Genomic DNA, 25317 nt, shown 5'->3' on the forward strand with positions numbered 1-25317 from the left:
TGTGTGTGTGTGTGTGTGTGTGTGTGTGTGTGTGTGTGTGTGTGTGTGTGTATGTGTATGTGTGGATTTGGTAAATAATGTAAGGTAGTGAGGGAGCTCATTTTTCATGGCCACAATATTTTCTATGAAATAGAATAGATTATTTATTTTAAGAATCAAGGTTGGGGGTGGCGATAAGCATAACTGGAGAGACGAAAAGGTTTAGAACACTAAGTGCAAAAGAATTGGGAGCCGATAAGAGTTCAGCCTCAGTGAAGGTTGTGGACCATGAATTTTTAGTGAGAGAAATGCGTGTGACTTCATTATTTTCTCCAGGTGTTCAATAGTCACACAGCAGGAACAGAAACAAAGAAATTAGATACTGGGAAAACACAGATAAGACAATCTGAAAGTTGAAAATAGTAGATCTGGCCAATAAGGGCTTCTAAGGTAGTAACTACTGTTACATTAAAGTGACCAAGTAGAGATACCCAGGTTGTTTTTCTTTTTTTTTCTCAATGGGGGTAAGAAGGAAGTGGGAGGTAAGATCCACCCCCCTCCCCGCCACCAGGTGTTGGGGTGGATGTTTTGTATCTTTTACTCTTGCTATATCTTTGTAGTAGCTATCCTTTTGTAAAAGTTAATTAAACTTACTTGGTTAAGTGAAATTGGGGCACAAATCACCCTGGCTGTTAACATTGGAGAGAAAACACTGCAATAAATGATTGAGTCTATGATACCGGAAAATCATCACGTAGATCCTAAGGGTATCCCTAGAATCTGAAGGGAAGATGTAGTTTCACTGTATCACTGATATCACTGTGAGTAGGAGCTGGGATCAAGATACTCAGAGGTCACAAAGCCTGTAAGGTATTCCATTTTGTTTCTAATATTGCCATATTAAATTTCTTTCCTTAAGAGACTGTCACTGAAGAAGAAATATGAGCAGGTGTGAAGATTTAAATTTTCCTTTAAAATTTAAAATTTCCCTTTTATGGCTTCTTTTATATTACTTTTAAATTTCTTCTGATTAGAATATCTTGAACAGTATTTATGGTATTAATTTTGAGTAAGCAGAAAAAGGATTGGAAGGTATTGATAGATTTTAAGGGTGAAATATGTAGGCTGTATTGATATTAATATCAATCATAACAACAACATTTATATACTGCTTACTATGTACACACTGTGCTAAGCACTTTACAATCATTAACTTATTTGGTCCACACAAGACATAGGTCTTATTATTATCCCTATTATATAGATGGGGAAACTGACACAAATAGTCATTAAGTGATTTGCCTAGGATCACATAGCTAGTAAGAGTCTGAGGCTAGATTAAATTCAGGTCTTCCTAACTCCAGGCCCAGAACTCTATCTACTATGCCATAGAAATTAAGGCAACTCCTCTAAAAATGTCAGTCTATAAATTAGTAGATAAGTTTTAGCTAATTGCCTGAGACTGGGGTGGCGAAGTTACTTGTCAATAGTCGCACAATTAGTAAGTGCCATAGGTTGGATACTAACTCAGGTCTTTCTGACTTCAGGTTTTCTTGTCTATCTACTGCATCAGATTACCTTTCTGATATACTGTTTACAGATTTATTATTGTCATTATCATATAATAGGGATATTACCATAATAAAACAGTAATAGTGATAATAAATAGCTAAGATAACACTTCTAAAATTTCTTTTATGTCACTTATTTTATATGCTAATAAAATGATTGAATTAAACCTAAATTTTTCATCCAGTTGGTTTGTCATCATGTAGATCTTACTAAGACAGAAGAATTGAGAAGGGAAAAATGAGGTGGGAGAAAGTGAGAGTAACAAAGACTTTTAATTATTTCCTTTTGTGCTTTCATCATGTAGAAAATCAGTCTGAAGTAACACACTGCAAAGTAGATTTAATCAAATTGAAGCCCTCCCCATAATGCATTATAGTATATTTATCCATAGTTATAGATAAACTGAGAATCAGGTGAGAATCACACATTTATTTGAAATTAGAGCTAGAGGAAAGCTTAGAGATCATCTAGTCAAAATTACTCATTTGACATTGTCCTTAGCTCCTAGCATCAATGTTACAATGATGTTCTACCTTACAGTTACCTCTTGTTTATAGTGCCCTTCCACTTGGGTCCTTACCCAGCAACTTGTTTTTGTAAGGCACTTGCCAATGCTGTTGTCTCATCTCCCTGCTAGACTTTAAAGGTGTTAAGAGCAGGGACAACATCTTAGCTAAACTTTGTATCTTCTGCAACACCTAGCATTCCTTGCTTAATTCAGACAGTGCTTAATAAATACCTGTTCTATTTGGTGGATTGTATTGTTTTTCCTATTTCCATAATAAATTTCATAAAGTTGCAGAAAATTTTCTTTTAAACAGCTATTTTGAAAGTTAGTTTTAGCTACAGAAAGCAGTTAAATAAAATAAATTCAAATTTACTCCAAATTTTAAAAAATAAACTCATGCCCCAAAGTTGTGTTGATTTCTTTATTATGATTTCTAACTAATTAGAACCCTATGGTTTGATAAAAGATCAACTTTCTGTATATGACATGATTATATTCACATTCAGGTCCTTTCCCCTCTATTTCTGGCATATATATATATATATGCCATATATATGTGTGTATATATATATATGTGTGTGTGTGTGTACATATATATATATATATATATATATCTGAATCTATATGTGAAATGCAATTTTGGCATCTTGTAAGTGACATATTCCACAAAGCTCTTTTTTCCCTGAGTTTCTAGAATTCTTACTCATCTCATTCTAATGAAATAAGACTTGAAGTTCAGAAAGGGAAATTCATAATGCATTATAAAAAATGTCACTTAGAAAGGGTATACTTAATATATAAATTCAACCAGCTGCCCCAGACATGATGAATTAACATAATGACTGTAGGTTGGAATTGAACCACACCTACATAATTCTCCTAGTGATTTGTCAATACACTACTCAGTTTGGCTTCTTTAAGTTTTTTATTAAACTTGTTTTTAAAGTGTTTAGATGTTTATTGCATATGAATAACCCCAGGAGGTTAAGTCAGCAAGGATTCCATTTATAGGATAAAAAAAATATTTCAATGATTGTTAAAATTATGGCATGCTTAGAGAACACTGCAGCACACGGAGGCAGGCCCCAGTGAAAGGCTTTTAGCCTTTCTATTATATGTCACTGTGGAGTATTCTGTAAGCATAATTGAATCTTTGTTAAAGAATAAAGCAAAGACAGTAATGAAACCTGAATGGACAAAATGATATGAAAAGCAGTTTCAGACATTTTGAAGACTTGATTGCTACAGGAAACGTTCATGGAGACAGGAAGTCGAGTTTATATCATTCTTAATGTGGATATTATTTGGAGCATTAAAACATTTTGTAATACACTCAAGCGAGCTCTATCACAAAAGAGTAAGGAAAGAAAGATGACCATTGGGAAATATCAGTTTTAACTTTCAAGCTTACAATAGCCAGACTATTTCCTTCAATGTACAGAGGATCATTATTTTTACAAACATATTATATGAAGGAAAGAACACTGTATTTTCCTACTTTGAGCCGATTTGTTCGCAAGTAGTTATTATATGAGAGAAAGAACACTGTATTTTTTGTACTTTTGAGCCAATTTGTTTGCAAGTTGTTATATATGTGTGTATGCCTATAATAAAATGACCGTTTTTAAAAAATGACTAAATTGGGACTTTTCCAGGAATTCAGCTAAAATATAGCAATTAATTCCCACATTTGGGCCCCCACATGGGTCGTATGGCTATGTCCAATAGGCGAGAAAAAATAGACTTCAACTTGGGACTTAGTGAAGCAAAGGTAGTTTTATTCCTTAACCTTAGGCTTAAAATGAACCTCTCAGTCAGCCAATGAACATTTATTAAGCCCCAGACACTGTATATGCGTCAGGCATTGTGCTAAGTACTTGGGATACAAAGAAAGCTAGTTCTTGCTCTCAAGGAGCTCACCATATAATGAGGGAGACGACATGTAAACAAGCTATATACATGTTGAATTGGAAATAATCAACAGAAGAAGACATTAGAGTTAAACTCTTTTTTGATTTTGTTTTGTTGTATCTTATTGTCTCATAGAGTCATTATCTTCCACTTGTTCAATTAAAAATTTTAAGGAATTATTTTCTTCAATGAGCTTTTGTACTTACTTTTCCATTTGAGCAGTTCTATTTTTAAAAGTTATTTTCTTCAGTAAATTTTTGTATATCTTTTCCCATGCTATTGACTCTTTTTTCATGATTCTCTTGAATTACTCTCATTTCTTCTCCTAATTTTTCTTCTACTTCTCTAATTTGCTCTTTAAATCCTTTTTTAAGCTCTTCTAGGAATTCTTTTTGGGCCTGATGCAAAATTATATTTTTCTTTGAGGCTTCACATGTAGCCATTTTGACACTATTGTCCCCTTCCAAGTTTATGCCTTGATCCTCCCTATCACCATAATTCTATAGTCAAAAATTTTTTTTTTGTTCATTTTTCCTGCCTTTTTTGGTGTCTTGGTGTTTTTATGTGAGAGTTGGGCTCTGATCCTGAATCTCTGGAAGTGGGCTTCCCTTTTGGCTTATAGTGGGGGTGGGGGCCTCCTTGTTGGTGTCTCTTGGGTGTGGGATTTAGCTGCTGGCCTACTCCAGGGGTGGGGCCTTCTTGCTAGGTTGCTATGGTAACAGAATCTTTCTGGTGGTTGGCCCTGCAAGAGGGATCTTGTTGGTGGGTCTGGTCTAGGGGTTGGCCTCCGCTGCTGGGTTGCTTTGGAAACAGGGCCTCTGCTGGCAGGCCCTCAGGAGGAATTTTTTGTTGATGGGTCTGAGGGGTGGGGCTTGCTATGGAAGGCTGGATTGCTATGGAAACAGAATCTCTATGCTAGTAAGCCCCAGATCTCACTGCTGGCCAACCCTGGGGTGGGGCTTCACTACTGGTCAGCAATGCAGTCAATGCCTTACCAGTGGCTTGTTCTAGGGATGGGGTTGCTGGGGTTGGACCTTGCTGCACTGCACAGACTGTTCACTTGTCTAGGAGGCTGCTGGTTTGCAGGAGGACAGAGGTCTCACTGATGGATTGCCCCAGGCTTGGAGCCTTGCTGCAGGCCCCCTGCTGTGAGGCTGGCTGCTGCTGCTCTTGGATCTGGCTCCCCTCCCACCCCAATGAGACAGACCTTTTTTGCTGGGCTCATAAGCTGCTTCCCTGCTCCTAGATCAATTCTGAGTGGTTTTCTAGTTGTTTGGAGGGAAATTTAGGAGGGCTTCAGAAGGTTCCTTGCTCACTCTGCCATCTTGGCACTGGAAGTACTTATATATTTTTATATATGTATATAATACTACCTTGCTGACTCATTGGAAGCAAGAGGCTAACAGCCTTTCATGAAAATTTTGTCCAAGTTTAAGTAATGAATGTAGGATTGGAATATGTGTGTGCATACACACACACACATGTATACATACACATGTGTATGTATATCTGTATATATATATATATATGTATTTTTTTTCCATTGACATGATCATCAAAGCCATGCCAATTTCACACAAGCTAGTGAGGTGGTTCTTTCTGTAATTCTTTTTCAAGCCTTCCTATGAATCTTCCATATAGGATCTATCTCATATACAGGAAACTTGGCCTGAATAGTATGATCTGTATGGATGGGAAGACAACCCACATTGATAAAATCATAAATTCTAGCAAATATTGAGATACAAATGAAACTATTGTTGTCTTTCAGGAACTAGACACTAAGCTTAATTAATTATTATTATTAGTATTATCATTATTATTATTTTACATGGAGTCAATAAAGCAAACATTTCAGTTAAAAATGTTTAAGGGCACCTGTGTATATTGCATAAACTCTGCTTCTTGATTATATTCTTCCCCTTCATATACTCTCTATTCCAATTAAAACTGGCCTACTAATTTTTCCCCACCTCATTCAATCTACTAACTCTGTACCCCTATTTACATTATCTGTTACATTGTTATACAGATAACAATATACCCCCTCTTTATTTCCATCTAAATGAGATCCTCTAATTTCCTTTAAAGCACAATTTAAAAGTGTTTTTAAACAACAAATTAACTTTTATGGGGCTGACTGTCACCTCCTAGTCAGTGTTATCACTTGCCAAGGTTTGAATAAGTTTTGGAATCCAAAGAGGTAGAGGCCTTGATCACTCTATACAGTCACCCCTTAGAATGAGCATTTCACATTAATTAATAATATCTAGTTATAGTTAAATTATCTAAGCATGGAGGAACACCTCGAATATCCATTGCTCAAGAAATACATATTTTAAAATTTGGTTCTGATATTGGCATGATTAATTTCTTGTTTGTGTGCAACATATATTTCTTATGAAACTCAAGTCTTCACATCAGATCACCAATGGCATTGGACCTGAAGTTCTCCCTTTAAAAATATCCTGGCCTTGATATGTAGCTACCTTAATGAAACATTTGATTTAGTAGTTCTTTGCAGAAACAGCTACAATCTTTTGAGATTTTCCTGCAAGTCCCTTTCTAATTTTAGATCTTTATTTACCCAGGAAATTTGGTGGTGACAAGGTGTGTGCATATGTGTATACACACGTACATATATAGACAAACATGCATATATACATGTATATGTATGTATGTATATATAGTCTATAGATATACACATACACCTATTCACAAACATTGTGGGACAGCTAGGCAGCACAGTGATTAAAGTGCTAGACCTGAAGTCAGGAAGACTCATCTTCCTGAGTTCAAATCTGGCCTCAGACACTTACTGGTATGCAACGCTGGGCAAATCACTTCACCCTTTTTGCTTCAGGTCCTCATTCGTAAAACAATTTGGAGAAGGAAATGGCAAACCTCTCCAGTATCTTTGCCAAAAAAAACCCAAATGGGTCATAAAGAGTCAGATATGACTTAACAATTGGAAATTAAATACACACTCACACACACCCCCTACCTATTCACACATATGCCCATAAACTATATCTACAGCAATATTGATATTGGTATCAATCTCTAACCTGCCACCATGTTCTCTACATTTTTCCAAGTGTGCAATAAGCCAAGCCATTTTTACTTTCATGTTATAGGCATATATACATATGTGTATATATATCTGTATATACATGCACATATACATACATGTGTGTATCCATTTATATATAATTTGTATATTACACAAACATGTATATATGTATAGTTACATGTTTGTGTATGTGCATATATGCACATATATGTGCAGTACTTTTAATGTATATATGCACATATACATATGTATATATTTATCGAGGCACAGAAATGTATGTCTTTATATATGTCTGTGCACATAAACACATATATACATGTATGTACATAGATATGACATTTTTTTCAGTTCTAAGAAAAAATACAACATCCAAAACAAAGGAGATCATAGTTTTACTCAGACAGTTTTAAGGATGCAGTCAATTCTGGTTATTGCCAGTTGAAAAAGGCTACTCCAAGCTATCTGGTAGGACTGCATAGAATGTTCACACCTGATTTAGTCCTTTTTTCTTCCAGAAACAGTTCTTACAGCCTTCCATGTGGTTGATGACAATTTTCAGTGATCTGAGCATGTGCCAAGCCCACTACACTAAGAAGGCTACATGGCTAACGAGGGTACAAGAAATCATATTGTATTGGTGAAGAGAAGGGCCTTCTTGACCTATCTGTAGCATTTGTCATTGTTGATTCTGCTCTCCTGGTTTCTCTCTCCTCTCTGAGATTTCATGACATCGGTTTTTTCCTTGTTGTTGTTCAGTCATTTCTGTCATATCTGACTCTTCATGACCCAATAATGGCAAAGATACTGGAGTGGCTTACCATTTTCTTCTCCAGCTCATTTTACAGATGAGGGAACTGAGGCAAACAGGATTGAATGCCTTGCCCAGCATCATGTAACTGGTAAGTGTCTGAAACCAGATTTGAACTCAAGAAGATGAAACTTCCTGACTCGAGGCCTAGTGCTCCATTGTGCAACTTAGCTAACCTGAACAATTGTCAAGGATACTATAAATTCATGATGGTGGGAAGAGGGCAGGGAGGACATAAGAAAACAATTGTCTTTTCCCTCCTTTCCTTGAAGGTTTAAAAACAGCTTTACATGTATTAACTTACCGAAACCCCATTTTGCAGATGAGGAAACTGAGGCTCAGATAAGCTCATTGAGGATAGGAACTGTTTCAATTTTTCTTTATCCCCAGTGCCTGGCACATAAAAGGTGATTAATGAATTCTTTTTGATTGATTAACCTGTAGTCAAAAAACTAGTGACTGTCAGAGATAGGATTTAAATCTGTCTTCCCTGACTACAGCCACAGGCACTGGATTTGGTGTCAGGAAGACCTAGGTTCAAATCACTCCTGAGATATTTGCTAGCTGTATGACCTTGGATAAGTTATTTAACATGTGTTTCAGGTTTCTTATCTATAAAATGAGGGGTTTGGACTCAATGGTCTCTAAGGTTCCTTGAACTCTAAAGCTATAATCCTGCTATAGCATACAGCATGATTATGTAAACTTATGAGTTCCTTCTAGTTCTAAGATTATATTGTTCCAATATATTTTTATTATTATTATATTGCCAATTTTGATTTTAAAATATTAGACAAGAAAAAAACTGCCTATATGGTAAGGTGTTGTATTTCACAAGACAATTTAGTTCTCAAAAGATATGACTTTGACCAAACATAATTTTGTAAGTTGGGGATTCTTGGTTTGAAATTTATAGATGCTCACATTAAGTCTGTAAAAAGAATGTGCCCAGTTATCAATCACTCACTGATTTTTCTGAGAAAAAGCTTTCTGAACTTCAAACCCATAAACTTTTTTTTAATGCACTTGCCTCCAACCATCTGATATAGTATTGCAGTATATTACTCGCAAAAGACCAATAAAATGTCTCAAGTTTTCAGTTTTTGAGCATCTTGTTAAACCCTGCACATTCTAAATCCTTTACGGCATGCCTTACATGAAAACATAATCTTTCTTATCAAGGGCCATAAAAATGTATGGAGAATAAAATCTTAACATCTAAGATAAAGGAAATCTCCATTTAGTAATAGCTCAATTAGTAAGTGGCCATTCAATAAGTGTTTTAAGCATCACTCAAATGTAGGTTGTTGCTCATACCTTTTTGGGCAGGGACAATGTGGGAAATTGGGTTGCTTGACTATACAAATTTATTATAAGAGTTCTATTTTTCTTTTAAATTAGGGAATGGTGACGAGAGAAAATAAATGTCTATTAATTGAAAAATAAAAGAAAATGAAAGAAAACCAATATAGATTGACTGATTTATCTCCTCCTTCCTTTTGTCTGGGAATGGCAATACTAATGGGAGTTCCACCTTCACTCCATCTACTCACCTCTACAGACCCAGATCTTCCCAAGACCACCCTCTTATTAACCTTAACCCACACTTTTCACCATGCTTTGTTGTCAGTCCAGGAGAGAGCCTTCAGTGGCAGAACAGGAAGTATACAGAAGGAGTTAAACTTCTATAGTTTCTCCTTACTCTCTGTCTATTATTACAGGTACCTCTTGCTTTGTACCTTTAAAGTACTGGCCCAAGTCCTTTGTGAAATGACCAGGAAAGCCGTTCTTATGGTAAAAGAAAAAAAAATTCAGATGGACCCTTGACTTTTTTTCTGAAGTATGGAAGGATTTGAAGTTACTTTGTATTCACTTCATATTTTCTTATCTATCTATCATCTCTCTCTCTCTCTCTATTTCTCTCTTTCTCTCTCTATTCTATTCTATTGTTTTATAATTTCATTAGAACTGAAAGGAAGTTTAGCAGTCATCAACTTGAACCCTCTCAGTTTTATAGATGAAGGAAATGAGATCAAGAGAGATTAAGTAATTCATCTAAGATCAAATTCTACCAGTATAATAGAAACTCTTTTAAGGCAAGGACCTTTCCATTTTTTGCCTTTGTATCTTCAGGGCCTACTAGAGTGCCTGATATATACCAGGAATTTAAAAAATGATTGAATTATTGTTCAATTTAATTTTTATATATGCAGGGTCAATATTATCACCTATGAAGGCCTTTCCTTTCCTTTCCTTTCCTTATAGGGTTTAAGTGAGTGTGTGTGAAATACAGATATAGATAGATACATAGTATTTCTCTGTCCTTGATTCTATAAAGATTTCTCAAACCCTCCTCCCAATATGCTCTCTCTGTTCACATACATGTAATATCATATATTTACATATTAATTACATATTTTATAGTCATTTTATAATCATATAATACTATAATTAGAATAATGTTGCCTATCTTTGTTTTCAAAGAGTACTAATGGCATCGTTGGGTGATATATTGACTCACGTGTTGGATTTAAATGACTGGCAATGGCCTGGAATGCAGTGGATGACCTTGGCATCTTTGATGTCTGACCAAGTTCTAAGCATTCCACAGCATCTGCTACATCCACCTTCATGGCTGTTGGAACAAATTGTTCTCATCTGCCCATTCCAATGGGAGGGCATGCTTGGGGTAGACATCCCCCTTACTCACCAATAGGTGTGAGGCCTGTCAGTCCCCCTTAACCTGGTCTGACCCATCTGGTGAGATGGGTTAGCAGGACATAGCCGCTATGCATGTTGTAGTTTCTTGGAGCCAAAGGTGAGAGTTGAGTGCCAGACGGACACCAAAAGTGGATGAAAAACTCTGAAAAGAGCTCAGCAGGTCTCACACCAGAGATGCTAATTTTCCCTGAAAACCTCATATACCCTGGTTAAAATAATATAATTCAATAATAAGATTATATAAATATTTTATATTACATAATATTATATATACATATATGAGAGAGTGTAGGGGGGACTGGAGAACCAAGGACAGAGGAATACTATCCCTATAATTAAATGAGTTCATTAACAAAAATGAAGATTCAGCTATAGAATAAAGTAGAACTATAAAGGTAGCACAATAATCAGGGCTCATTTTGTCCACATTCCAGTGATACTGAGGACAACTTTATCAGACTTTTTGAAAGTAGAAATTTTCCCCATCTTTTCTCCCAAGACTTTCTACTTATATAAAAACCCCTAAGACATAACTTGATGTCTGTCCGGCCTCCTGATCAACCCTCATTTCTTTTTCTTTTGAAGGCCCCAAGAATTGGCCCACTCTAACATCACTCACTATTACTTTTGGCTAGACTTTCTCTTACTCTTCAACACTAAGAAACAGGGCTTTGTGTAACAGTTTTGTCAATGTCTAACTTTCACTAATATTCCTTAAATATTCCTAACAATCCTTTTGAGAATCACTAAGGCTTTTGTTGTTTGTTTGCTTTGCTTTGGTCCTTTTTTTTTGTTTGTTTGTTTTTAACCAATAACATGAGTCTTTTCAGCATTTTACCTCTAATTCCTGGAGCCAACCCAACCCAACTACCTTTAGTGGTTTGGAGGTGGAAGAGCTTACTCCCATTATGCAACAGACTCATATGGTGGGAGAGAAAGAGAGCAGTCCTGGATCTGTCTGCCAATGAAGCATAGTAGAAGAGCCAACTCTCTTAACTATAACACAAAGATAGTTGCTTATCTGCCTTGGTAAAGGAATTTTTTTTTTTTACAGCAGAATTTTCTTACACAGATAAAAACCACAGGTCTGGACCAAAAATATATCTAAAAATATAGAGGAAGAGAATAAGCTTCACAGCATTTAGTATTTTGAAAATATTAAAATATTTTGAAACTCATCAAATTCAACTCTTTCATTTTCATAGATGAAGAAACTGAGGCCTCAGGAGTTTATTCTTCTTCTGTCTGTTTCTGTCTCTGTATCTCTCTGCCTCTGTCCCTCTCTGTGTCTCTGTCTCTGTCTCTGTCTTTGTCTTTCTGTCTCTCTCTCCTTTTCCTCCTCATCAGAATGTTTGAAGGTCTGAAAGTAGAATTCCAATCTTTCCCATGGAATTTAATCTTAAGATTTGCCAGAAGAGAAATAGCCCCTGAGAACCATCTGAGTTCAAAGAAGTAATCTGATTTTGAACATAAATTGTTGTCAAATTATTGTTACCTGTCTTTAGTGGTTTGAAACCTGACAAATTCCTTTGTCATCAACTTAAGTTGTCATCCTAGATTTTACTGATATACAGTTAAAATCACAGTCATCTAGTTATGAATGCTCCAATAAAAAGCCTTCAGATATAGATCAACAGCTCTGTGATTTGCTCCAAGAAGAATAATCCCTTACATTTGTATAACACAATTTCCAAAGTACTTTCATATGCAACCTCTCATTTGATTCCCTCAACAATCCACAATTTTATTCCTGTTTTTATAATGATGGAAGGAAGGCTCAAATGACTTGCCCAAAAACATATAGGTATTAAAGCCTTAGGTGGTAGAACTGGGACTAGACCTCAGATCTTCTGATCACTAGTCCAATATTCTTATCATTATAAATATCATTTCCTTAACCCATTAAAAACTTCACCATACAGTGAAATGCTTCCACAGTTTCCTAGAATTAGGAGTATGTTGGTGAATGTTTAACTGGCTCTCCAAAAAATACCTTTGACATACTTGCAGTTTAATCTTCATTGTTAATATTTTCTCCATCACTTTGTTAATTCTAGACAATCAACAAATCAATAAATCAAGCCCTGATTTTTAGCATTTGCCAGTTTTCAATGTGTAAATGTTCACACTGAAAATAACAATCGTCAGAGCTGGCTCCAGCACACCCTTGAGAAATCATATGAAAACAATGGAACCCTTATATATGCAAGGCACAGCAAGTGTTGATAAAGGGACAAAATTTAGGAAAACTTACAATTAACCACAATTATGCACAGGATACATTACTGAACTTGGAATATTCCTATGTAGTATAGATGTCAACAGGAGGGGATGTTCCATCTAAATTTGGCATGAATCAACTTATATCTGTTCTATGATTTAGTCCCTTCTCTCTCCAAAGGAGACTGTCACTTTTGTGAACAGCTTTAAGGGGACTGTGGTTAGTTGCTTATTCCTTCAATCTCCTGTCTTTAGGAGTAGCATTGGGTTAAAATTCTATCTATCTATAGTCAAACATTGGTAGTCTAGGGTTAGATGATCTCTTTTAAGGGTTCAGAATGAAAGTCACTTTCCCTTGCCACCCTAAAGGGCAAGGTAACAGTTATCTCACTCTCACCAGTGCGTGAACAAGTCAATCAATAAACATTTATTAAAGCACTTACTATGTGCAGACACTGTGCTAAGTGCGTGCTTCATTTCCTCCCACCAAATGCTTAAACATACACATATACATACACACAAATATATACATAGAGAACACTTTTGGATAGTGAACAAATCTATAGAAATAATAAGGATAGAATATGATAAGCAGTTTCTATAGCTTCTTTTCTTAATTTTATCCATCTACTACAAATTCACAGAATATTATCCTCATTATACCCAATGGAAAATAAATTGTAGAGAAATTAAGACTAGGATTACATGAAATACGTCCCCTCGCTCCCAATATCATCCAGTTCAGCACATAAAAAGCAACACTAAGGAACATTTGGTTAGACTGTGTGGACAGAAAACAACTAATTCCTTCATTCACTGATTGAATTGTAAAAGTAAACAAATCCTGGGTATGCCGCTTAATGCTGTATGACTTTGGACGGGTCACATTCTGTACTTCAATTTCTTCTTTAAGAAGAGGAGTTTGGGATAATCTCTATAATCCTTTGTAGCTCTGACTCTATGATCTTGGGATCATATGATTTTCTTTGGGAGAATGTAATGGGATTTTCAATTCAATTCAAAGGACATTTATATATCGCTTACTAAGCATAAAACAAAACAAAACAAAACAAACAAAAAAAAACACCTACCCCCAGGGAGCTTACACTCTCCTGGGAAACAACATGCACAGAAATAAGTAAATACTATGTATGTACAAAGTAAATACACAGTCATTTCACTGGGTTTCATAAATCTTAATACTTTTCATGCATTTATTATGCTATAATTTGTATTGTATTGTTCAATGTATTTGTCCTATCTCTCCAAACAAGATTATAAGTGCCTCAGGGCAGGGGACACTTTGTCCTCATTCTTATATCTCCTAGAACAGTGCTGTGCACACACACTTGTTAAATCTTGAAGAATAAATTTTGTGTACCTCAATTTCCTTATCTAATAATGTAATTTCAGTTAGTGGAGGAGAGTTGGAATGGACTTTATATATTTGTTAACTGTATAAAATTATTTTCCTACTGTTAATTTTTCCTTATAACAGCCACATCCTTATAATTATAGTTAATTATGAATTTTATTAATATTTTTATATTTAATTTGGCATGCTATTTTAATAATATTCAGTTTTTCAAATAGTGCTGTGTCAAATAGTTACATTTAAATAAGCATTTATAATGTACTGGTAAAACTCAGAGACAATAGAAAACAACATCCTCATTCTGCTTCTAACTTGCTGCACAACCTTAAGGCATGTTACTTACTTTAACCTCTGTGGGCCTCAATTTCTTTATCTGTCAAATAGAGATAAAGAATATTTGCTTTGCCTCACAAAGATAATATGAGAATCAAATGAGATAACACAATCATGGCCTTTTCACCCAGCATGGAGGATGGAGGATGACTGCCTCACAAGGTTATCTATTCCATTTTTAGGGCTCCAATTATTAGGTAGATAGATAGATAGATAGACAGACAGATAGATAGATAATTAGATACTTTTTAAGCTCTTACTGTGTGACAGGTTTTGTAATAAGTACTGGATATAAATGCAAACAAGCAAGATAGTTCCTGTATTCAGGGAGATTAAATTTTAATAGTGGGAAAGAACACTTAAAAAGGAGTTGGAAAGGGGTGATATATCCTTGGTAGTATAATTAGTAAGTGGGTTATGGATTGGCATGGATGTCTAGGACAAAACAAGAAAAGGCAAAAACTGACCTAGCAGAGGTTAGGGTTTTGAGGGCAGAGTCTAGATAACCACTGAGGAGGAAATGGAAGTGATGGTCTGAGTGTAGGAAACATGGCATGGAGTAGTTAGGAAAATGGCAAGGAAGCCTCTCCCATCTTTTTAGAAAATTCTTCCTTATACAGCACCAAATCTCTCTCATCTTAGCTTGGGATCACAACATATAGAACTCAAAGGGACTTTATTCAACTTTCTTTTGATACAGATGAAAAAACTGAGGTGTGAATAGGTTAAATGATCTGCATGGTCCCACAGGTAGAAAATAGAAGAACTGGAATTTCAATAAATGTTTGCTAACTCCAAAACCAATTCTCTTTCTCCTATATCATGTTGACACTCAATTAATCCTAGTTCTGGCCTCTAGAGCAATACAGATTGTCTTCTCCTCCCTCCTACATGGCAACCCTTCAAATATTTGGAGAATAGGAACACATTTTTCCTCTAAGACTTCTGTTCTTCATCTTTAATTTTTCATCTGACACATATTCCAGTTTCCTAACAATCCTGGTCATCTTCCTCTGGACTTATTCCCATCAATCAGTCAATGTACCTCTTAAAATATGACACCCAGAAATGAATATGGATTGCAGATGTGGCCTGTTCAGTGCAGAATATAATAGGCCTATTATTTGCCTTGTTCTAACTTCCATAAATGTAACCTGGGTAATTTGAGAGGTATATGATACTTCCAGTCCATATTGAGCTTGCATTTAACTGTTACTCTTGAGTCTTTTGCACATTCATTATTCGTATTGTTTCTCCTCTATCTAAAAGTGTCATAATTGACTTTTTTTTTGGACATTAAGTACAGGACTTTCCATTTATCCTTACTACATTCCATTGAGTTAGATTTGGTTGCTCAGTCAAGTTTGTTGAAAGCTTTCATCCAGTATGGCAGCTATCTTTACAATGTTTGTTGCACCTCCACTTTTAATTAACATGTCTCCTAAGTGTTCATCTAATCAACTGATATAAATGTAGAGCAAGATGGGTTCAAGGAATTAGCCAAGGGTGTGCTGTGTGAGACAATTGTTAACTGTTCAGGGTGAGCGTTTCCACCTCAGAAATCAACAAACACTACAAATCAAGGCTTGAAATTTTCTGGACTTAAAAAAGCGGTGGAAACTATGTTGATAATTCAGATTAAAGTAAAAGTTTGTTATGTATAATTTTTCCCAGAAAACTTGGTTGTTAAACATTTAACAAAATACAATTGGACACATCTCTGAAAAGAGATAATTCTCTCAAGGTTGATTCATATCCATTAATGAAAAATTTGTACTAGCTTCATTAGCAGGTGGAAAGAATACAGGCACGGGGGGCAGAAGACTTGGATTCAAAGCTTGCATCAAAAACACATGGGCAGTTGTGTGAATGAGCAAGTCATTTAAAATTTAGGGAGTTTCATCTTCCTCCTCTAAAGAATTACAAAGTTGGACCAGAAGATTTCTAAGATTCTTTCTAGCTCTAAATTCTATGATGAAAATTACATGTGAAAATACTGTATAAAATTCAACATAAATGTCGGTATCTACTATGATACTCATTCAACACAATACTGTACTGTCATGTAGCCCACATTTCTGTCATTTCTGCAAAAATGTCACAAGAACCTTGATGATATATAGGTATGCTATATCTACAGATTTTTCCAAATCAACTTGTCTTATTAAAAGAAAAAAGAATTGGTCACAATTTCTTCTTTCAGAACCATTAGTCCTCAGTGATCACCATTTTTGTTGAAGAATATTTATTCTTTGTAGAATGATCTGTTCTAGAATCTAGTTGAGATGAATTTTAGCTTTATTGTTCCAAAGTTTGTGAAATTCACTTTTTCCCTGTTTAGAGAAAAAAGAAAACATTCATTCATCATCAGTCCCAGAACAATTATACTTAGTAAATTATATAGAGCTTTACAAATATTGTCTAATTTCATCCTCATCAAAAAAATCAGTCATACTCATTTTTCAGATGAATCAACTAAGTCTGAAAAAGATTAAGTAACTTACCCAGGATTTTATAGCTAGTAAGTATCTAAGGTGGGATATGAACTCAGGTTTACTCCTGAGTCCAAGCCCGCTGTTCTTTCCATTCTGTCATATAACTGTCTCTTCCTGTTGTTTGAGATTCTTCAAAGATTGCTAAAGTAGGAAAACACTTTGAAAAGCATGAAGCTTCATAAAAATATGATTATTACCAGTAGGGTTTGGTTAAGTCAATAAGAACAGACAGCTTATAGGTCTTTTATTGGCCATGATGCTGACCAGCTTATCCTTGGACATCTTTGAATTTTTCTTGGAAATTTATGATGATTTCCAATAAAACATTTGTGGGCAATTAGTACAAATATAAACAAGTGTCACAAATTTCCTCACTGTGAGCTTTGCCTGTGGCAGTTAATTGGCACAGTAGATGGAGAAGTAGTCCTGAAGTCAGGAAGATCTGAGCTTTACCTCAGACACTTAGAAGATGTGTGACTCTATTGTTATTGTTGTTTAGTTGTTTTCAGTCATTCTCAACCCTTCATGACTCCATTTTTAGGAATTTTCATGGCAAAGATAATGGACTGGTTTACCATTTCCTTCTCCAGATTTTTACAGGTGGTGAAACTGAGACAAACAGCATTAAGTAACTTGCCCAAGGTCACACAGCTAGCAAGTGTCTAGGGCTGGATTTGAGCTCAGGTCTTCTTGACTCCAGGATGCCTCAATTTCCTTATTAGTAGAATGCAGATAATAATAGTACCTATGTATTATGGTTGTTGTACAGATTAAATGAGATCACATTTGCAAAGTGCTTTGCAAATCTTAAAGCACTATCTAAATGCTTTTAAACTAGACCTGTAATTTTATTAGTAGAGAGAACTCCTAGTAAGAATTTTTTAAAAATCATATTTAAAATTTTTTCTCCCAATTACATGTAAAAACAATTTTAACATTCTTTTCTTTTGCAAGTTTTAAGTTCCAAATTTTCTCCCTCTCTCCCCACACCCCTCATTGAGACAGCAAGCAATTTGACATAGGTTATGCATGTATGGTCGTGTAAAACACATTTCCATGTAAGTCATTCTGTGAAAGAAAACATAGACAAAAAAAATAAAACAAGAAAAATAAAGAAAGTAAAGAAAAAAGTATCTTCTATTTGGATTCAGGCTCTACTAGGTCTTTCTCTTGAGATGGACAGCACCTTTCATCATAAGTCCTACAGAATTGGTGTGAATCATTGTTTGCTGAGAAGAGCTAAGTTATTCATAGTAGATCATCATACAATATTTGTTACTGTGTACTATGTTCTCCTGGTTCCACTCATTTCACTTTGCAGCAGTCCATCTAAGTTTTTTTTCATGTTTTTTCTGAAAGCATCCTGCTTATCGTTTCTTAAAACACAATTGCATTCCATCACAATCATATACAACTTGTTCAGCCATTCCCCAATTGATGGACATCCTCTCAATTCCCAATTCTTTGCCACCACTAAAAGACCTGCTGTAATTATTTTTGTAAACATAGGTCCTTTTCCTTTCAATTTTTTTTTATCTCATTGGGATACAGACCTGGTAGGGGTATTGACCGATCAAAGGGTATGCATGGTTTTATAGCCCTTTGGGCATCATTCCAAACTGCTTTCCAGAATGTTTGGATCAGTATACAACTTCACCAATAGTGCATTAGTCTTTTAATTTTCCCAAGTCCCCTCCAAAATTTGTCATTTTCCTTTTCTGTCATGTTAGCCAGTTTGACAGGTGTGAGGTAGTAGCTCAGACTTGTTTTAATTTTCATTTCTCTCATCAATAGTGATTTAGAGCATTGTTATATGACTATAAATAGCTTCGATTACTTTGTATGAAAATTGCCTGTTCACATCCTTTGATCATTTGTCAATTCAGGAATGGTTCTATAAATTTGACTCATTTTTCTATGCATTTGAAAAATGAAATCTTTATCAGAAAAACTCATAAATTTTTTTTTCACAGTGATGGTTTCTAACTATTTATTTCCTTCCATCTTATTTTCCCCATTTATCCTACTCTTTCCCTCCTTTTGCCCTATCCTTCTTAAAGACGTTTTGCTTTTGACTTTTACCTTCCCCATCTGCCCTCCCTTCTAGCACCCCCTTCTCTTTTCTCCTTCCCCTTCTACTTTCCTGTACAATAAGATAAATTTCTACACTCAGTAGTGTGTGCATTATTCTCTCTTTGAGCCAATTCTGATGAGAGTGAGGTTCACGTACTCCCCTCCCTGCTTCACCCATTTTGCCCTCCACTGTAAAATCTCTTTAAGCCTCTTTTATGTCAGACCCATTATACCTCTCCCTTTCCTCTTCTCCCAGTGCATTCTGCTTTCTCATCCCTTAATTCTGTTTTTTTTTGTTTTTTTTAGATAATCATACCATCACATTCAAGTCACACCTCTACTCTCTGACTGTGTATACTCCTTCTAACTGCCATAAGAATGAGAACTTTTTTTTAGGAGTTATCAAATATCATTTTCCCATGTAGGAATATAAACAGCTTAACCTTATTGAATGACTTCTTTCCTTTTCTCTTTCCTGTTCACCTTTTAATGCTTCTTTTGCATTTTGTATTTGAAAGTCAAATTTTCTGTTCAGATCTGGCCTTTTCATCAGGAATGCTTGTAAATCTTCTATTTCATTGAATATCTACTTTTTTCTCCTGAAGGATTATACTCAATTTTGCTGGGTAGGTTATTCTTGGTTGTAATCCTAACTCTTTTGCACTCCAGAATATCAAATTCCAAGCCCTCTGATCCTTTAATATAGAAGCTGCTAAATCTTGTGTTATCCTGATTGTGGCTCCATGATATTTGAATTGTTTCTTTTTGGCTGCTTGCAATATTTTCTCCTTGACCTAGTAACTCTGAAGTTTGGCTGTAATATTTCTGACAGTTTTCATTTTGGGATCTCTTTCAGGAAGTAATCAGTGGATTCTTTCAATTTGTATTTTACTCTCTGGTGCTAGCATATCAGGGCAGTTTTCCTGGATAATTTCTTGAATGATGATGTCTGCGCTCTTTTTTTTTTTTATCATGACATTCAGTTAGTCCAATAATTCTTAAATTATCTCTCCTGGATTTATTTTCCAGGTCAGTTGTTTTTCCAATAAGATATTTCACATTTTCTTCTATTTTTCATTCTTTTGACTTTGTTTGATTGTTTCTTGATGTTTCAAAGTCATTAGCTTCCACTTGCCCAATTCTAACTTTTAAGGAATTATTTTCTTCAGTGACTTTTTGTACCTCCTTTTCCATTTGGCCAATTCTGCTTTTCCAGGCATTTCTTCTCTTCATTGGTCTTTTGTGCCTCCTCTACCATTTGACCTATTTTGTTTCTTAAGGTGTTATTTTCTTCAGTATTTTTTGTGCCTCCTTTACCAAGCAGTTGACTTTTTTTCATGATTTCTCGCATCACTCTCATTTCTCTTCCCAATTTTTCCTCTACCTCTCTTACTTAAATTTTAAAATCCTTTTTGAACTCTTCCATGGCCTGAGAACAATTTATATTTTCTTTGAGTCTTTGGATGCAGGGATTTTTAAAAACTTTGTTGTCTTTTTCTGAGTGTGTTTTGATCTTCCTCATCACCATAGTAACTTTCTATGGTCATAATTTTTCCTCTTGTTTGTTCATTTTCCAGCCTATTGCTTGACTTTTAACTCTATGATAAAGTATGACTCTGCTTCCCAAGTGGAGGGGACACTGTCCCAAGCTTCAGCTGTTTTTTTTTCCTGTAGCTCTTTTCAGAGGTAATTCTGGGGACCTGTAAGTTTTTGCCTCTTCCAAGGTGGTATGATCAAGTTTGAAGTGTGTTTACTACTCTCCTGTACTGTGCACTGGTCTGTGAGTGACCACAAACACTCTTTTCAACCCTGAACAGTGAGCAGGGTCTTAGCTTCCCTGTGGCCACAAGCTCTGCTGTACTAGTACTCCCTCCTTGACTAAGACCCGGGATTGCAACCCAGATCCAAGTATAGGCAATGCAACAGAGTTCTTCCCCTGGTGCTGGCAAAGGGTCCCCCTATAAATCTCTTTCTGACCCATTATCCAATCCTCTTATTGTCTGTGGGCTGAGAGGTCTGGAAAAAGTCACTGCTGTCATTGATTCAGTAGCCCCAAGACCTACACCTGGTTTGCTGGGGCCTAGTCTGTACTGTCATGGCCTATACTGGACCATGCTCCTCTCTCACCTTAGTGCAACAGACCTTTCCTACTACCGTCTAAGTTTTCTTGAGCTGGAAAATTGTTTCACTCCATCCTTTTGTGGGTTCTGCCTCCCTAGAATTTGTTTAGAATCATTATTTAAAGGTATTTGGAATGGTTTGGAGGAAAGACTTTACTTCACCATCTTGCCTCTGCCTTAAGGAAGCATCTTACAATGCAAATCAGCAACTACTTTGCAGTTGATAGCCTTAGAGAGTTGCTTGGGGGATTGAGAATTTAAGGGACTTGTTTACAGACAGTGTGTATCAGAAGTGGGACTTGAAGCCAGGTCTTTATGTCTATTATTCTAATTCTCTATTCAGTAGGTCACAATATCTCTCATTTCTTTCTTCTATAAACTAAAAAGTGTGGTTGTTATTGTTGTTATTGTTTCTTTTTGGAAAACACTAACCCGACTTTTCCTTGTAAAGCTCTAATCCCTGGAAAACAAAAATCAAATAGCAACTGATCTAAACCCCATGGAGTTGCCCCATAGGCACAAAAATAACCAGACCAATTCTCCCTCCTCATTAGAGTTGCTTGGTGTATTTGAAAAGTGCCTTCCTCAAAATGAGACAGTTATTATAAGCTCATTGTTACCATTTGCAGGTGGAGAAGACATAATACTTGCCTGGTTTAATCAACTTTTTTTTTTTCTGAACAAGTGGCTTTTAAAAATATGTGATAAGGCATCTCCCTTATGAGGCACCCTTGGGCAAGTTGACCTCCCTAATTACAAAGTTTTATGATGGTAACTTAATGCTGGACCAACTGCCTAGCACCCTACATAACAAATTAAACTCTTCAGATAATGAATTTCCCCTGAAGACACTTTGAAAGAGACAAAAGGGTGATTTTAAAGAAGACTTTGAGCTGAGTTGTTACCTCAGGAGCTGCTTTTGACATCTTCCTCTCTCAGTTGTTAAAGGCTTCTAATTTCTCCTCTCCCTCTTGCCCCCATTAACTTGAATAAGCTCATTATCACACTTTTACATGAGATCAAATGGCTCTTTCATGCTATACAAATTTTTTAAACAATCATAAGCATTTCAAAGGTTAATTTTCCAGTTACAGGAGCTGTTACTGTTATTAATGAAGATTAATAAATGTCCATAAAAGTGCTCAACACAATGAGATGAGGAATTAGCCATCATCATGGTGCCCAAAGTATATTTTATCTATGGAAGACTATCATCAATTAATTCAATTCAATTGGACAAACATTTAATAAATGCCTAAAACATGCAAGGCACTTAATACTTGTTAAGTGATCATGAGGGCAAATGACAGTTTTAGGAACTGCAAAGTTGTGTCTGAGAACCAAAAGAAAAGTGAAGCTTTGTAAAAAACTCTATTGCACATTTGGAAGCCTCTAAGTTTTGAACGGTGGGTTTCCCCCTTGTTTTCATCCAGATGTTCACTATTTCACACAACCAAATGCCATGCCACTCAATGATCAGGGGAGTCTATTTAAAAATAGTCATGTGCCAATTTCAGGGCAAGCCCAACAAACTGTATCTTTTTAGCATCTCCCTTCTTTTTATGTCCCTGCCTCCTGTTGTGTTTATAGAATGCAAACTCTGGAAAGTCTCCTCACCTCCCCTTCTTTCACCTTCTTCTCAGAAACTGATTCCAGGCCAAGCTATTGATTAACAACCATGGATTACCCTTTTGACACTTCCATGTTTATGGAAAGTAGAGTCTACTTAACAGTAACGGGTTTTGAATCTAACCTGTTTTCCCTGCTTGGAGGTGACAAATATATGGATGTTTGAAGATAACTTCTTTATTAAGGTATAACCCTCTGGCTTGTACCTAATCATGTGATCAAGGGGAGTATCCTGGTAAACCAATGAGTAGTCAGAAATCTAAACTGAATTGGGTTCATTATATCTTTTCCTTCCAGACAGAGGACAAATTAGTGGAGCTCAGGGAAAAAAAAAGTGGTATGTTTTACTTTATTTTCATCGTTGCTCAAAAATGTGACTAAATAAGTAAGGTTTTAGGTTGGAAGAGCTGAGTTTGAATCTTGTCTGTGATATCAGTTAGCCTCTTTCAGGCTCAGTTTTCCTTTTTTCTAAAATGAGGATAATAATACCTCATTCACAGGGTTACTGTGAGATTCAAATGAGATAATGTATAGAAAATACTTTGTTTTCTACAAAGTGTTATATAAGTGTCAGTTATTATTATTACATGACTTAGTAAATAGTCTTTTTGAATTTGAGAGGCAGAATGATTTAGGGGGAAAGCATTAGATTTGATGTTAGAAGACCTGGTTTGGAATTCCAGCTTTTCTAGTTACCTGTATGATACTGGGGAAGTAACTTAAAATCTATGGGATTTGTTTCTCTCATTTATAAAAAGAGGGAGTTGGGTTACATGACCTTTAATGCCCAGTTCTTAACCTATGATTAGAGTCAGATAAGTGGATCAGTGCTGATAAAGTTGGATTTGGAGTTAATACGAGCTATGTTTGAATTCTGCCTTAGACACTTTAGCTGGGTGACCTTGGAAAGTCACTTAACCTCTGTGTGTCTCAATTTCCTCACCTGTAAAAGGGGCATAATAGTAACACTTACCTGTAATGAACAATGCATACTTAGAGCTGATTTACCATTCTATATGCTGACTAGTGTGATGGAAACACTCATTAAACTTACAATGCTCAAACTTTATAAATTAAAATGTACAAACAGTGTAAACAACATTTCCCTTGAAATCATGACAAATTTCCCTCTCTGGCCCTCCACAGGTCATTTGTCTCCCCCTGAAGTGATGGTCTGGCAAATCTGTCTGTTGGCATTGCTCTCAAGAGAATACAGAGTGCTTGAGTATCAGATATGGGGAATACAGGAGTTAGTCCTAGTTGCTATCCAGGGGCAGGCTGAAGGAAGGGGCCTTCAGTAGATTTCTTATAGTTCCAATTATGGCTGTTCTAAAGCTGTTTACCATATAGTTTGATTGGTAGCTCATTACATAAACTACTGATGAAGTTGTTTATAATATATTTTCTTTGGTGATCTGTCTTATGAAAAGTTCTTCATATGCTTATCAGTTGTTTAAGAACACAAGCATGTTATTTACTATGTCCTACCCCACAAGTGCTTATCTTTTTATTGAAAAACAACTTATAGAAAAAAAATTTACTCAAAATTGCTGAATCACAAAAAAAGAACTTTAAACAAAATCAAGCCAGCTATGTTCAGTAGTCAAACTTATTCCTACTTATTAAGGAAATAAAACTTATTCTCAGTACATTACCTCATGGGGTTGTTGTGAGATCAAACTAGATAATATATATTAAGTAACTTGCAAACCTTAAAACATTATATAAATGCCAGCTATGATGATGATGATGATGATGATGAACTCCCAAGTGCTTTACTGATTTTCTATGGTATATAATTCCAGGTCATATACCCATGACCTCTGAATTCCAATTCTTTTGAGCAAATATTAATTAGGTAACTATTATGGTCAAGAGCATAAAAGGATACAAAAGTAATCCACTGGATCTAGAGTCCAGACTCTGCACTATGGGACTACTCTGACCAGTAATGCAAATCACAATCTATTCATATCTGCCTGTTTTCTTCATGACCTTCTTCAAATCTGCCATGGGGAGCCCACCCACCATACTAAAAGCCTTTTCTAGCTTCTCTTGACATTGTATGGGTACTAACAGAGAATGCAGGTGGTATATCAGTTATTACTCACTCATTACATAACTGCCTATTTTTTTTTCTTTTTGGTTATACATTTCTTAGGTGACATTCTTCCTGTCACTTCTATATATTTCCTGTTTGTAATGTGTTCCAAACTTATGCCATCTATTATATATTTCTCCATTGTTCTTTGGGTGATGCTTAACTTCAGGTCCCTAGAGATTGTCAAGGTCCTTGGCATGCATTTATACAATATTAGTGGAAGAATATTGGTTAAAAGGTTCATGTTCATTTCAAGGCAAAATCTGAGGCCTCCTTGAAAGAATTTTGATGGCACCAACCTAACCTTCCAGATTCATTTCAAATTACTCCCTCTCAACTACTTTACATAAGGGATTCTTAACCAATGAACTTGTTTGTGAACTTCTTTTAAAAATATAT

The sequence above is a fragment of the Vombatus ursinus genome, unplaced genomic scaffold (assembly GCF_900497805.2).
Source record: "Vombatus ursinus unplaced genomic scaffold, bare-nosed wombat genome assembly UNPS02010284.1, whole genome shotgun sequence".
Lineage (NCBI taxonomy): Eukaryota > Metazoa > Chordata > Mammalia > Diprotodontia > Vombatidae > Vombatus > Vombatus ursinus.